Below are 15,563 nucleotides of genomic sequence, written 5' to 3' on the forward strand. Positions count from 1 at the left end.
GGCTTCCAGAGATCCAGAGGGTCAACAAGAAACATCAGATACTTAATATGTGCCACAACAAAGAGTGGAAAAAAAAACATACACTCATTTAGGCAGCATCAAGGAATGCACTAATGTGGAAGGTGGGAAAGCCAGGTATGGTGGAACAAGCCTGTAATCCCAGCACTCAAGAGGCCAAGCAAAAGGATTATAAATATGGAGCTAGCCTGACCATACAGTACAGACCCCATCTTAAAAAAAAAAAAAGAAAAGCAAAAGCAAATCAAGACAATATTAAAAGGGGTTGAAAACTGAAAACTGAGGGGAGAAAAGGGTTGGATAAATAAAGGCTTCAAGTGACAGGTATAAAACTGACCTTAGAAGGTGTACAGATCAGGGCTGGGAAGATGGCTCAGTAGTTAAGAGCACTGGCTGTTCTTGCAGAGGACCAAGGTTCGATTCCCAGCACCCACATGGTGGCTCACAACCTTCTGTAACTCCAGTTCCAGGGGATTTGATTCCCTCTTCTGACCTCCACAGGCACCAAGCACTAACATGCCAAACAGATACACATTCAGGCAAAGCACTCATGCACAGAAAAATAACAAGAAAAGAATAAGTACAGATCAGGTAAAGTTAAAGAACCACTTGGGGAATGATATAGAGGAGACTGAGTGGGGAGGGTCGTTAAAAATAAAGAAAAAAGAAGGGATTTAGAAAAGGAATAAATGTCCTCAGTTTAAAAATCCAGAAATGTTTTATCCCAGACTAGGTAGCTGCTAGAAGACCTCTCTCACATTAACTCAACCTGTAAGAAACAAGTTGAAAACAAATCCATGACTGTATTAATTTGCCTTGACAAATTGTAGCTGCTCAGAGACCCAGAATACTCAACTGTAAAGTGATCTCCTTCCCAGTAGGAAATACGTTTGGCAGAATAATTGCTTCTTAGACAGTCAGAAGACATATAAAACTAGAAGACACTAGTTAGTGATTAAATCTCTGTCCGTGCTCTTACTAGCTGTGAAGGAGGCACAGCAGTTAACCTCTCCCAGATGAGAACTGTCACTCTTTTTTTTAATTATTTTTACTTTTTTATGTGCATTTGGTGTTTTGCCTGAATGTATGCTTGTGTGAAGATGTCAGATCCCATGGAACTGGAGTTCCAAGCAGGTGTGAGCTGCCATGTGAGTGCTGGGAATTGAACCCAGGTCCTCTAGAAGAGCAGCCGGTGCTCTTAACTGCAGAGCCTTCTCTCTAACCCTGAGAGCAGTTATCCAGTCATTCTTACATCTCAACAGATTAGAGTGCATATTCAGAAATTAATGAAATTTTAAATATTGAGAGTATATTATATACTTTTTTTTTGAGACAGGGTCTCTCTAGGCTAACCTGGAATAAAACCCAGGCTCCCCCTTGAATTTGAGATCCTCCTATTTCAGCCTCCTAAATTCTGGGATTATGGACATGTACCTCCATGTCTGACCAAAATATACTTTTTATATATAAGAATATCTTACCCAGGCTTTAGTGACACAGGCCTTTAATCCCAGCACTCAGGAGGCAGAGGCAGTCAGATCTCTGTAATTTCGAGACCATCCTGGTCTACAGAGCAAGTTCTAGGAAAAGCTCCAAAGCTACACAGAGAAACCCTGTCTCAAAAAAAAAAAAAAAAAAAAAAAAAAAAAAACAAACTTTGTTACATTTATTTATATCAGAGAGAGAGGGAGAGAGAGAGCACATGCAATGGCATGCATGTGGAAGCTAGAACTCCTTAGGAGGATGCATTCTCGTCTTTAATGGTGTGTGTTCACAGGATGGAACTCTAATTGTCAGACTTGGTTGCAAACACACTCACCCACTGAGCCATTTCACCAGTCCAATGTAGAATATGTTCTTTTATTTGTCTGTGTTTTTTGAGACAGGGTTTCTCTGTGTAACAGCCCTGGCTGTCCTGAAACTTGCTCTGTAGACCAGGTTGGCCTTGAACTCACAGAGATCAACCTGCCTCTGCCTCCTGCGTGCTGGGATTAAAGGAGTTAGTTACCACCGCCTTGCCTATAATATGGTTCTTACAAACATAACCTGGGGTGCCCAATCCAGCATGAAGGACATTAACAAGCAAGTAGTTGTCTGAGGGGACACAATTAGAAAAATGGGTGTGAAACAGAGTGTGTCTGGAGTGTTCATGGGGCAATAAGGAGGCCAGGGTGGCTTGAGAGGACTGAGTTTGGGGAGAAAATAAGTGATGCTTGCGCTTCACTCTAAAAATCACAATTCTCCTTCTGTTGTGTGTAGAGCTCCTAGAAGACAAATACCCTGACAGGAACATGTGACTACTTGTGACTACTTCAGACCAATGAAATGTTTATAGGCATGTTTGTGTGTAGCTCCTAGATCAGGACAGTTAAGGAAGAACTTCCCTTAGTGGTAAGGCTCACCTTTGATCCCAGCACTGGAGGGAGAGAATTAGGTGGTCTTTGTAAGTTCAAGGGCAGCCTGATCTACAGAGCAAATTGAAGACCAGCCAGGGATACACAGTGAGGCCTGTCTTTGATAAATAAATGTAAATGAACTTATTTTTTAAAATTATTTATTTAGTGTATGTATAGTAGTGTTTGTTTACACGCATGTATGTGTGATGATGCTGGATGCCCTGAAACTGGAGTTACAGATAGTTAGCTGTGAGCTGCCATGTGGGTGCTGGGAATTCAGCAAACCCAGGTTCTCTGGAAGAGCAATAAGTGCTCTTAACTACTGAGCCATCTTTACAGCACCAAGATTATTTTTTTTAAGATTTATTTATTTATTTATTGTGTACATAGTGTTCTACCTACATGTATGCTTGCAGGCCAGAAGAGGACAACAGATCTCATTACAAATAGTCGTGAGCCACCATGTGGTTGCTGGGAATTGAACTCAGGACCTCTGCAAAAGCAGCCACAGCTCTTAACTACTGAACCATCTCTCCAGCCCCCAAGATTATTTTTTAATGCCAAGATTGGGGATATGGCTCAGTGATGACAGTGACTTTATATATTTGATAAACAGTTTTGCAATATCAGTTCAAAGGCACATGATATTGCTTCCTTTCTTCCTCTCTCCAGTCCCACATCTCTGGGGAATAAAAGAACAGCAGGGCTACACTCTTCAAGAGAGGAGAGGAAGGAAGTGATCCCAATAGTTCAGCTCAAGAGCAGAGGGAAGGGTGGTTAGAGTACATGTGAGAGGGCAGAGAGGGTAAAAGGGAAGGAAGAAAGGAGAGAGGAAGGGAGGGAGGGAGGAAAAGGGAACTGGGATCGATATGTAAAATAATAAATTAAATTAAAAAAATGCTTTGACTCCAAAATTTAAGTTCAAGGACAAGTTACTGGGGAAAAGGATTTCTATTTTTGTTTCCACAGAAAATGAAAAGCTGTGGATTCCTTCCAGACTAATGTGGTTTGATCAAGCCAGACCAGCTGAAACAGAGTACCATCCTACATTCAAAACAGCTGGACAAAGCAGCCTTACAGACTACAGCCAGGATTTCTGAATCTTCTTTGAATCCCCCATGGCAGTGCCCCTTATCAGCAGGAAGTAGTTTGGAAAGAACATCGCCCAAATTCCCAAATATTGTCTATAAATGTTTGTTTTCAATTAAATGGACTTGGTTTTATAAAATAAAAAAAAAAAAAAAGAGCAGAGGGAAAAGGAACTGACAGAAAAGATCTGCAGATCCACTCAGAGCTAAACACTGCTTTTTGAGGCAAAATGAAGTTACTAACATATTTTGCATCAAAGCTAGCTGTATAATTACATATTTACATTGTAGAAAGGGTTCTAACAGAAAAAACTAGAAATTAATCAGCTACACCAGGCAGGTTAAAGAAACTAGTTTATGCAAACATGGAGATATTATACAGATTGAGGGAAAAAAAAAAACAAGAAGAGAAAGAAAAATAAAGAGGGAAAAAGATTTCAATATGTTCTAATGTGGAACATATCAGTACCAAAATATTAGTTAATTAAAAAGCGAGTTAGGCAGGCTTGGCTTGGCTACATAGGTTCCTATGGCAAGTAAATAATAAATAAATAAATAAATAAATAACAGAAAAAACAACAAAACAAGGGCCAGAGAGATAACTCAGTGGTTAAGAGAGTTCACAATCCTTCCAGAGAATCTGAATTCAGGCTGAGTACTCATATCATGGGGCTCACAACCACCTATGCCTTAGTTATTTTTCTTTTTCCCCCCTTTCATTTGTCTATTTATTTATTTACTTGTTTTGTTTTTCTGTGTAACAGCCTTAGCTGTCCTGGCACTAGCTCTGTAGACCAGGCTGGCCTTGAACTCACAGAGATCCACTTGCCTCTGCCTCCTGAGTGCTGGGATTAAAGGTGTGCACCACCACTGCCTGGCTTAGTTATTTTTCTACTGCTGTTTCAAAACATTTTAACCAAGAGTCAACACAGAGGGGTTGAGTTTGTGATGGCAGAGCAACAGTATGGTGGTAGGAAGAGCTAAGAGCTCACATCTTGATTTCCAAGTAGAAGGCAGAGAGAGGTACTCTGGGAATGACACTAGTCTTTTGAAACCTTGAGGTTTCCTCCAATAAGCTCATACCTCCTAATCCTTCCCAAAGACTTCTACCTATTGGGGACATTTGAGCCTATGAAGGACATTTTCATTCAAACCACAGCCTATAACTCAGTTCCAGGGAATCTAACAACCTCTGGCTTCCATGGATACCTGCATGCACATGATATACATAAACACACACACACACACACATTTTTTAAATTAAAAACAAACAAAAACAGGGACTGAAGAGATGACTCAGCAGTTAAGTATACTTGCTACTCTTATAAAGAATCAGGGTTCAGTCCCCAACAACTACATGGTGGCTCATAATTTTAACTCCAGGTCCAGGGGATCAACACATATGTGGTACACATAGAAACATGCAGGCAAACACTTGTACACATAAAATAAAAACAAATATTTTAAAACAAAACAATTCACTTAGGGAAAAAATAAGGGGTTAAGGATATAGTTTAGTCAATATGGAGCTCTGAATTCAATCCCTACATCACATAAACTAAGTGTTGTGACATAGAGCTGTAATTCTAGCACTCAGGACTTAGAGCTAGGAAGCTCAGATTAGGAGTTCAATGACACTCTTAGGCAAGATACATTGAGTATGGTGGTACACCTATAAAGGTGGGCCAGAGAGGCAGAATTCCAGTTTAAAGCCATCTTGGGCTACACAAGAAAGACTCTACCTCAAAGCAAACAAAGGGTTGAGGTACAGTTCAGTGGTAGTACATTTGCCTAGCACTTGCAAAGCCCTGGGCTCAATCCTCAGCATCTAAAAAAGTATTTAAAAGTTATGAAATTATACATAGTAGCTGAAACATAGAAGCAATCCAAGTGTTCACTGGCAGATTAGTGAACAATGGATAAGTAAAATGTAATGTAAATTACAATAGAATATCATTAAGCCCCTAAAAGAAAGGAAATCATACTGGAGTGTACCTCAGTTGGTAGAATGCTTGCTCAGCATGAACAAAGCATGAACTCTATCCTCAGCATCATAGGAATGAGACAGAAGCTCAGTCAATATTGTAATTCCAGCACTCAGGATATAGCTACATAGGGAGTTCAAGGTTGAGCTAGGCTATTGTGAGACCCTATCTTTTTAAAAAAGATAGTATTTAGGGGCTGGAGAGGCAAGTCAGTAGTTAAGAGCACTTGATCTTTTTGAGAACCAGGATTCAGTTCCCAGCATCTATACATGTCTCACAAACAGCTGTAACTCCAGTTACAGAAGATCCAACCCCTTCTTTTGGCCTCTGTGGACACTATACACACAATGTACACAGACATACATGCATACAAAACACCCTGTCCTAGTTAGGGTCTCTATTGCTTCAGTGAAACACTATGACCAAAAATGCAACATGGAGAGGAGTTTATTTGGCTTATGCTTCCATATCACTGTTCAATATTGAAGGAAGTCAGGGCAGGAACTCAAAACAGGGCAGGAACCTGGAGGCAAGAGATGATGCAGAAGCCAGGGATGGGTGCTGATTACTGACTTGTTCCTCATGGCTTGTTCAGCCTGCTTTCTTATAAAACCAGGACCACCAGCTTAAGGATGGCACCTCCTCCTTCAATCACTAGTTAAGAAAATGCACTATGGGCTTTCGTACAACTTGATCTTGTAGAGGCATTTTCTTAATTGAGGCTTCCTCCTCTCAGGTGACTTGAGCTCATGTCAGATTGACATAAAACTAGACAGTGCACACACATACACATAAAATATTTTTTGTGTTTTCTAAGACAGAGTTCTGTAACATGAATAATAAAAACTCAGAGACAGATATTGGGGTTCAAGCTGAAGATCAGAGAAGCTCTTACCTCTTACCTCAGACCGAAATGGGTGATTCTGTCTCCATGAATCCTCAGAGGCAACATGCACACTGCATTGCTCTTCACCAAGCCTCAGACTGCAATCCCCTCAGTTCCTATCTCTTCTCACCTTATATTCCTCTCTGCTCAGCCATATCACTCCTGTCTCCCCCCCCTCCCCCAGTGCTGGGATTACAGGCGTGCGATCCCAAATGCTAAAATCAACTTTATATGAGCTGTTTCTCTTTCAGACTGGATCAATTTCATGTAGCTCAGCGCGGCCTTGAAGGAACAGAGATCCATTTGCCTGTCTCAGTCCTAGGATTAAAAGTGTGTCCTCTATGGCTAACCAGTGTGGCTGCTGGGATTAAAAATGTGTGCCCGGCTGTGGCTAGCTTTGCAATTTCATCTCCAGTTGTGTTACCATGTTCAATAATCATAGCCATCTGATTCACTTTTACCTAGGAAAGTCACTTATTTCACTTTCTCACACCCTACTGCCCCACCTTGCTAAAAAACAGCGCTCCTCCTGTCTCTCAGCAACTCTCTAAAAGAATTAAAACCAGGCCACACTCCCAACACTCTCTCAGAACAAAGTTAAGCAGCTATGCTATGTTAAGGTTTTGTAAGTTCCTAATTGATGGTCTTAACCAGGGCCTGGCTCCTCCATGTTGTTACATAGGTAATCCCAGACTAAATCTCATGGTGAAAAACTTCCTGTGAGCCCCAGAAGATGTACATAGCCAGATACTTTCATTTGTTCACTGATTTGTGTGTTATTCTGAAGAAGCCAGAGGGGATATTGGATTGCCTGGAGCTGGAACTTTTTAAGCCATCTGACTTGGAGCTCCTGACTAGGAGCCCAAACCCTGGAAGAGCAGAAAGCATTCCTAATTGATAAGTCATCTCTTTAGCCCTATTGTTTTTTCTAATAGTCTCCCACCCCATAGCCTGGCCTAAGTCTAGGTGGCAGCACGTTTCCCTTAACACAGCTGATTCCTGGAGGGAATTATGTGTTGGCTCCTTTTCTGAACTAGCAATCACCTCTGCTTCATTTATATCCTTTTAGCCATGTAACTGACAGCAGCAAAGTCCCCAAAATCAATCAGCTTCAATCCCTATCCGGTGCTGCAAATGAGGATGAAGTTGAGGAACAGAAGCAAACGCTGATAATGTCCCCAAGTATTGCAACCTTCCCTAAAGTAGTATGTGAACATGTGAATGTGTTTATGTAAGTGTATGTTTGAGTTTTTTCTGTATGAGTGAATATTCAGGTGTAGGACTGATCTTGTGTGTAGATGCACATATAGAAGTGTGTGTGTGTGTGTGTGTGTGTGTGTGTGTGTGTGTGTGTGTGTGTAGGAGGATGTAGGGTGGGGAGGTCAGATCCAGAAAACAGAGAAATATCTTTGGCTCTCCAAGCCTAGGAGACACTGAATGGTTGCTTTTCTCAGCCCCTCTCCCTTCCTTCCATGTCCCATTGGGCTAAAAAACTTTTCAGAATTAGACCAGATGGCCTCTTGCGTGCTGCACCCAGCCTTTTTCCTTAGACTGTGAACACAGTGGCACCGTTATTCTCATCAGCTTGGGGCCAAGAACTTCCTGGGAAAGGCCGGATGGTCTAGTGAGGGAGAGATGAAAGGCCCTTGGACTGGATCCCAAAGGGAAGATATATTTAGATGTAGCTGAGCTCTGAAAGATTTTTGTTTTGTTTTGAGACAGGGTCTCACTATGTATCTTTGGCTGCCCTAGCTTCAAACTCTATTTAGGCCAGGCTGGTTTCAAGCTCATAGTTACCTACTTGTCTCTGTCTCCAAAGTGGGAGACATGGTACCACATCCCACTTCTGAAAGATTTTGAGATGCAGTTTGCTAGAATTGTCACCTATCTCGATTACATTATGGTTCATGATTGGTAAAACTCAGAACTACCCATGACAAATAATATATTTTACTAATATAAAAATATATAGTTTATAATTGACTCTTTAGGATTTGCTGTTTGGTCTTTTGAGATAGGCTTTCATGTTGCCCAGGCTGGCTTCAAACTCATGCCGTAAATTAGTATTTGTGACTGGCACCTAACACCCTGAAGGTAACACAGGCTGCCTACTAACTTTTGCACTGACTGTTCCCTCATTGTGGGCACCACTAATTTGCATAGTTACTATGACAGTCTTCCAATAGGTGGCAGTAAAGTATCTGAAGAGGCATCCTTTCTGCATACCCAGTATGTGCCACTTGCCAGGCTGCTGGATATTTGCCAGTATGGGGCTGGTAAACAGCAGCTAAAAAAGCCAACATCTGTTATGCTCTTCCACCATGGCTTTGTGATTCTCAATTCTCCTCTCCCCTTTAATCCTCATCATCTGGTTACAAGCACAGTGCTAGATTCAGTCAGTGGGCAGGCTGTATCCTACCTCTCTTCTATGTGCAAGGCCACCTGCATTACCATCCCACTCATGCGCCGTGTTCAGAAGGGCCACATGTTTTGAATATTTGTTTACACTGTAAAGAGGTGTCTTTGCCAAGGTGCCTTCTGACTGGTTTAATAAAGAACTGAATGGACAATAACTAGGCAAAAAGAGGTTAGGCAGGACTCTGGGGAGAAGAAAGGTGGAGTTGCCAGCCAGTTGCAGAGGAAGCAGGATGGGCAGTATAGAGTAAAGGTAACCGAATCACATAAAAGAAGTAGATTAAGCCAGACGGTGGTGGCACATGCAGCACTAGGGAGGCAGAGGCAGGTGGATCTCTCTGAGTTCGAGACCAGCCAGATTCCAAAGCTATACAGAGAAACCTGTCTCAAAAAAAAAAAAAAAAAAAAAAAAAAGAATGTAGATTAAAAGATATGGATTAATTTAAGTTCTAAGAGCTAATTAGGAACAAGCCTAAGCTAAGGTCAGGCTTTTATAATAATGTCTCCCTGCCAATATTTGTGAGCTAGTGGTTAAAAGAAAAATCCATCTACATATGGTGTCCAATGTGGAGGCTCGAAAAATATAGGGCCTGAGAAAGCTAAGAAAAGTTTTGGACAAGTGTCAAGCGCTATCGCCTTGCCTGCAACGACGCTCAACAACAGGATTCTTCTGCAGCTATGTTTATTGTGCGGCTCATTACAGCAAGTTGAGGGAAGACCCCAAGGAGGAAAAAGGGCTCTGCTTATATATGCTCAGAGGAGTCGTGTCCGTTACTGACAGGTGCAGCCCGCAACGGTCGTAATGGTCACCCCATGACGTGGATCGCGCCTTGCTGGCTTATGGACAGGAAACCGGCGCCATCTTCGGGAATGGCACCGGTGGCTCTCTACAGACAAGGAGTCCAATAGTTTCCTAGTTCTGCAGTCTCACATGCGGGCTGTTGCTGAAACCAGCAAACAGCGCCATGTGCTAAGCTGAGCCACAATAGCAGTTGAGATAGCAGTTTAAGATTTGTCTTAAGGGGCTTCTTCTACTTCGGGAAAACACCAAATGGTGGATGACGCCGGTGCAGCGGGAAGGCCCGGAGGCCCAGGATTAGGAGGCCGTGGCGGACGCTTCCTCGGAGGCTTCAGCAGAGGTCTCAGGGGCCGTGGGATCGAGGCCATGGCCGAGGCCGAGGCCGTGGGGCTCGTGGAGGTAAAGCCGAAGACAAGGACATGAAGATCAAGTCCCTGGAGATCTACCTTTTCTCTCTGCCCATTAAGGAATCCGAGATTGACTTTTTCTTGGGGGCATCTCTTAAGGATGAGGTTCTAAAGACCATGCCAGTACAGAAACAGACAAGGGCTGGCCAGCGGACCAGGTTCAAGGCTTTTGTCGCTATTGGGGACTACAACGGTCATGTTGGTCTTAGTGTTAAGTGCTCCAAGGAGGTAGCCACAGGTATCCGAGGGGCCATCATCTTGGCCAAGCTTTTCATTGTCCCTGTGAGGAGATGCTACTGGGGGAACAAGATTGGCAAGCCCCACACTGTTCCATGCAAAGTGACAGGCCGCTGTGGCTCTGTGTTGGTGCATCTCATCCCTGCCCCCCAGAGGCACTGGCATCGTCTCCGCTCCTGTGCCCAAGAAGCTACTGATGACTGCTACACATCAGCCAGGGGCTGCACTGCCACCCTGGGCCACTTTGCCAAGGCCACCTTTGATGCCATCTCTAAGACCTATAGCTACCTGACCCCTGACCTCTGCTAAGAGACTGTGTTCACCAATCTCCTTATCAGGAATTCACTGACCATCTTGTGAAAGCCCATACCAGAGTCTCTGTTCAGAGGACCCAGCTGTTGCCACCTCATAAGGGGTTTTATACAAGAAAAATAAAGTGAATTAAGTCTGTTAAAAAAAAAAAAAAGATTTGTCTTAAGGGGCTGGAGAGATGGCCTGGGGAGTTAAGAGAGATGTCTCAGAGGTTAAGATCACTGGCTGTTGTTCCAGAGAACCCAGGTTCAATTCCCAGCATCCACATGGCAACTCACAACTGTCTGTAACTCCAGTTCCAGGGGATCTGACACCTTCACATAGACATATGTGTAGGCAAATCACTAATATACATAAAGTAAATAATTTTGAAAAAAAATTGTTTCAGAGAATATTGCAGGTACTTAGTAAAGCCAGATCCAGACACAGAAAACCAGACACAGAAAACCTTTAAAAAAGGTACAGTATGTTTAAAAATGTGCTTAGATTCTAAAAACAAAGAAAAAAATGGGCATAAACAGTAATAGAAAAAATAGTTTTAAAATAAAGTCTTTAAAGAAAGAATAAAGTGCTGGGGGGGGGGCACAGCACTCAGGAGGCAGAAGCAAGCAGGTCTCAAATTTGAGGCCAGCTTGGTGTACAGATCAAGTTCCAGGACAGCCAGGGGTACAAAGAAACTCAAAAACAAACAAAAAACAAAAGAATAAAGTAATATAAAAAGGATAAGCCATATAAAGATGGGAAATACACAGGTTACCTGGATCCTATATATAGTATTTTGCTGATTATTAAAATGCTAATAAATTATTATTAAAATGCTAATAAAAAACAGAAGCTACTGAGAGATGTTGGATTATGGAAACTGCTTTAAACAAACCTACATATTTTAAGAATGTGCTAACTTCAAAATGAAAGTCATAAAATATGTTGCATTGGGGGAAGAGTTTATGCCTTTGTTTTCACAGGAAACTAAAAGTTATCATTCTTTTCAAAATAAAGGAAGATCAGACTTTACTGGCAGAGTTGTCCTGAAAATCTTGGCTACAGACATGAACAAAGAAACTAAGAAAGACAACAGGATAGGTGACATACATATATGCTGATCCCTCTCCTATGAGAACAGCTCTGAGACTGGATGAGACATGATATTGTTCACTACAGAGTCCTCATATGGCATGGATAGGGGTTTGGTTACACACTTCAAACAAACTTAATGTTAACAGATGCCTTTTACTTGATCAAACATAAAACAAAAGTTTTCTTTAGCATACACTACTTTGCACTCACGATTGAGCATCTACCAAGCTCTCTCTAACCCACAATGGTTTGATTTGTTATGTGTATGTTTTGTCTTCATGTGTTATATATGTATACCACGTGCATGTCTGGTGTCCCCTGAGGTCAGAAGAGAGCACTGGATCCTCCTGACCTGAAGTGGGCCACCACGTGTGTTGGGAAACAAACCTTGGTCCCCTGCAAGAGAAACAAGTACTCTTAACCTAAGAAACAAGTACTCTTAACCTAAGAGTCATTTCCCCAACCCTGATATATTTTAAAAATCACCTAAAATTGCTACTTTAAGTCCTTTTTTGCTTAATAGATTTGGGATACAGTTGTTCAAAATCAACTCCAAAATGTCATACAACATATTGTCCCATTATACTACTACCATGGTCTAAGTTGTTACCTGTGGTCAATTTAAAAGCCACAATACAAACCTTGTAGGCATTCATCAAACCTTTATTTAAAATAGACAAACCTGGAGTTTTGAGGACATGAACTCTCCATCACTGTTCAAACTCAGATGTCGGGGCTTCATGTTCAGTAAGTTTGTTCAATAGCACTTCTACAGGTAGAACACTGAGAACTCTAGGCAGCTCAGCAATGCTACTAGGCTTCAGATGGAGAAATAGCAGAGTTCCAGGCCCAGCTTCTCTCAAGTCACCAGTTCAGTAACCTAATTGCCTTCCTGATTACCACTATGCAAATCACCCCCACCTGATCCCTTTATTTTTTTCTTCTTTTGCATGACTGGGGATAGAACATAGGGTGTACCATGCATGAGGAGGCAACACAGTCCCAGCTACTTTTCCTTTTCTTAAAATATTAGTTTGTAGAGACCAGACCAACCTTACTCCTCTTGGGTCCAGTTTTCATCCTCAAAGTGATCATGGTTATCTGAGACAGAAAAGTCATCTTTTCAGCCCCAGCATGTTTCTGAGATAGGTTCATGCTAATTAGCCTAGACTAATGTGTCTCTCCAGCCACAGCTAGTAGTACAGGTATTACATCTAGTCTCTTTAATTTCTACTCTTCAACTGTGTGCCTTCTAGAGGTTGAACCCAGAAGACTTGGGTATGCTAGTCAAGCAAGCACTTTATTATTGAGCTGTATCTCAAGCCAAGGGATTAAGAGAATGAATTTTGTTTGCTTTGGGTTTTGGAGATAGGGTTCCATTATGTAGTTCAGACTGGACTTGAATTTCTATTCCTTCTGCCTCTAGAGAGCTGGGATTCTAAGAGTGCTGCCACACCCAGCTCTTTTATGTTTTTTAAAAACTTGTTCATTGAAGGACATCTGGATTGCTTCCATTTTCAGCCTAGTATGAACACAGTTGCTAAAAAGAGAAACTGGATCAGTCATTCAAACATCACTGGGGGTGAAGTTATTTTCTATTTTTTAAATATATATTTTTGTTTTATGTGCATCAGTATTTTGCCTGCACTTATGTCTGTGTGAGGGTGTCAGAAGCCCTGAAACTGGAGTTACAAGACAGGTGTGAGGCACCATGTGAATGCTGAAAATTGAACCTGGGTCCTCTGAAAGAGCAGTCAGTGCACTTTCATCTCTGAGCCATCTCTCCAACTGCATTTTTTTTTTTTTTAATTAGCTTACCTGCCTCTGCTTCTTGGGTGAAATGAAAAGTGTGTGTATCTACATCAATCTTTTTATTTTGGGGCAAGTCTAATAGATTTATATGTACTTCTAGGAAACAGAGAAATCGTATGCACCCAATTAATTCCACACAAAGGTAACATCCTGCAAAGATACAGTACATCACCACTAAGATACTGAATCACCAAGACCCAGGGCAGTCTAATTCCCTGGTCCCCATTCTCAAGGTTTCATCAAGAATTACATTAAAAATGTATTAATTCATATATTTTGTTTTTGTTGAGACAAGGGCTAGCCCATTAACCTAGAATTTGCTATGAAGCCAAAGATAACCCTTTACTTTTGATCCTTTTGCTGGACTTTTAGTACCTAAGTTATAGGTGTGCAACACTGTGCCAGATTAATGAAGTGCTAGCTACGATGGGGATAGAGATGTGGAACTTATGGCTTCAAATATACTAGGTAAGCCCCAGCTAAGCTACATTCCAGTCCTAATGTGCTTTCTTCCTAATGTTAGAACCTTTGAGGGAACCACAAATATAGCTCAGTGGTAGAATGTTTGCCTACGATGCACAAAGCCCTGGGTTCAACCCCTAAGTTTAAAAAAAAAAAAAAAAAAAAAAAAAAAAAAAAAATCAGTCAGGTGGTGGTGCCACATCCCACCACTTGGGAGGCAGAGGCAGATGGATTTCTGAACTGGAGGACAGACTGGTACACAAAGCTAGTTCCAAGACAGCCAGGCTACACAGAGAAACTTGTCTTGAAAAATAAACAAAGGTCAGGCAGTGGTGAGACTCTCCTTTCATCCCAGCACTTGAGAGCCATAGGCAGGTGGATCTCTGGGAGTCTGAGGCCAGCCTGGTCTACAGAGTGAGTTCTAGCAGAGTCAGGACTGTTACACAGAGAAACCCTGTCTTGAAAAACCAGAAATAATTTACACAGATGAAATAAATCCAAAGCATGACATTCAAGTTTTTCTGGTGTAATCTACATTTTAGTTTACATTTATTAAGCATCAAAGGTATCTTTCATTAAAAATAACAAAGCCCCGTGAAAGAGCCAGAAATGAAGTATGTGGCCTGCCTAGTTAGCCTACTTGTCTCTCCATTACAATAGGATGCTCTCTTATGGAAAACTCTTCAAGGGATTCCCCAGTCATGAGGTGCATACTGAAGCAGTGGCTTATACCCCCAATACAGTGTATTCATGGAACACAGATTTGGCATAATGCCAAAAAGAAAAAAAAATCCAATCTTTAAGCACTGTTTCTTTTGTCTTTGGCTGGGGATTGAACCCAAGATCTCAAGCACCATAGCTGTCTATGAACCCCTTATCTTCCTGCCTCAGCCTTCCAAGTACTGGATATGAATCCCTATGCTTGGTCCAAGTTCTTTCTCTCTCTCTTCGAGACAGGATTTCTCCATATTTTTGGAGCCTGTCCTAGAACTCACTTTGTAGACCAGGCTGGCCTTGGACTTAAGAGATCTGCCTGCCTCTGCCTCCCAAATGCCGGGATTAAAGGTACCCTCCACCACTGCCCAGCTAATTCACTTTTCTTTAAAACAAACAAACAAACAAAAAAAAAAAAACAAAAACTTTTTTTCACATGTATAAGTGCTCTGTCTGCAGGCATACCAGACTACCAGACAGTGCTTCAGATCCTTTATAGATGCTTGTGAGACACTGTGTGATTGCTGGGAACTGGACTCAGGACCTTTGAAGAGCAGACAGTGAGTGCTCAGTGTTCTTAAACTGTTGAGCCATCTCTCCAGCCCACCTCTTTTTTTGTTATTTTGTTTTGTTTATTTATGTATAGTGTTCTGCCTGTAAGCCAGAAGGTACCAGTGCTCTTAACCTCTGAGCCATGTCTCCAGACCCCAAAGTTATTATTTTTTAAATTTTTACATATCAGTATTGTGTCTGCAATGTGCACCTGCATGCCTGACAGGGGCATAAGAACCCATTACAGATGATTGTGAGCTACCATCTGGTTGCTGGGAATAAAACTCAGAGAACAGTGTGCTTCTGAGCTATCTCACCAACCTCCAAAGTTCTTTTTGAATGGTGAAATGTTAAAACAACGGTTACTTCCTCCTGGGAAAAGAAAATAGAACCAACTAAAGTG

The sequence above is a fragment of the Phodopus roborovskii genome, unplaced genomic scaffold (genome assembly GCF_943737965.1).
Source record: "Phodopus roborovskii unplaced genomic scaffold, PHOROB, whole genome shotgun sequence".
Classification (NCBI taxonomy): Eukaryota; Metazoa; Chordata; class Mammalia; order Rodentia; family Cricetidae; genus Phodopus; species Phodopus roborovskii.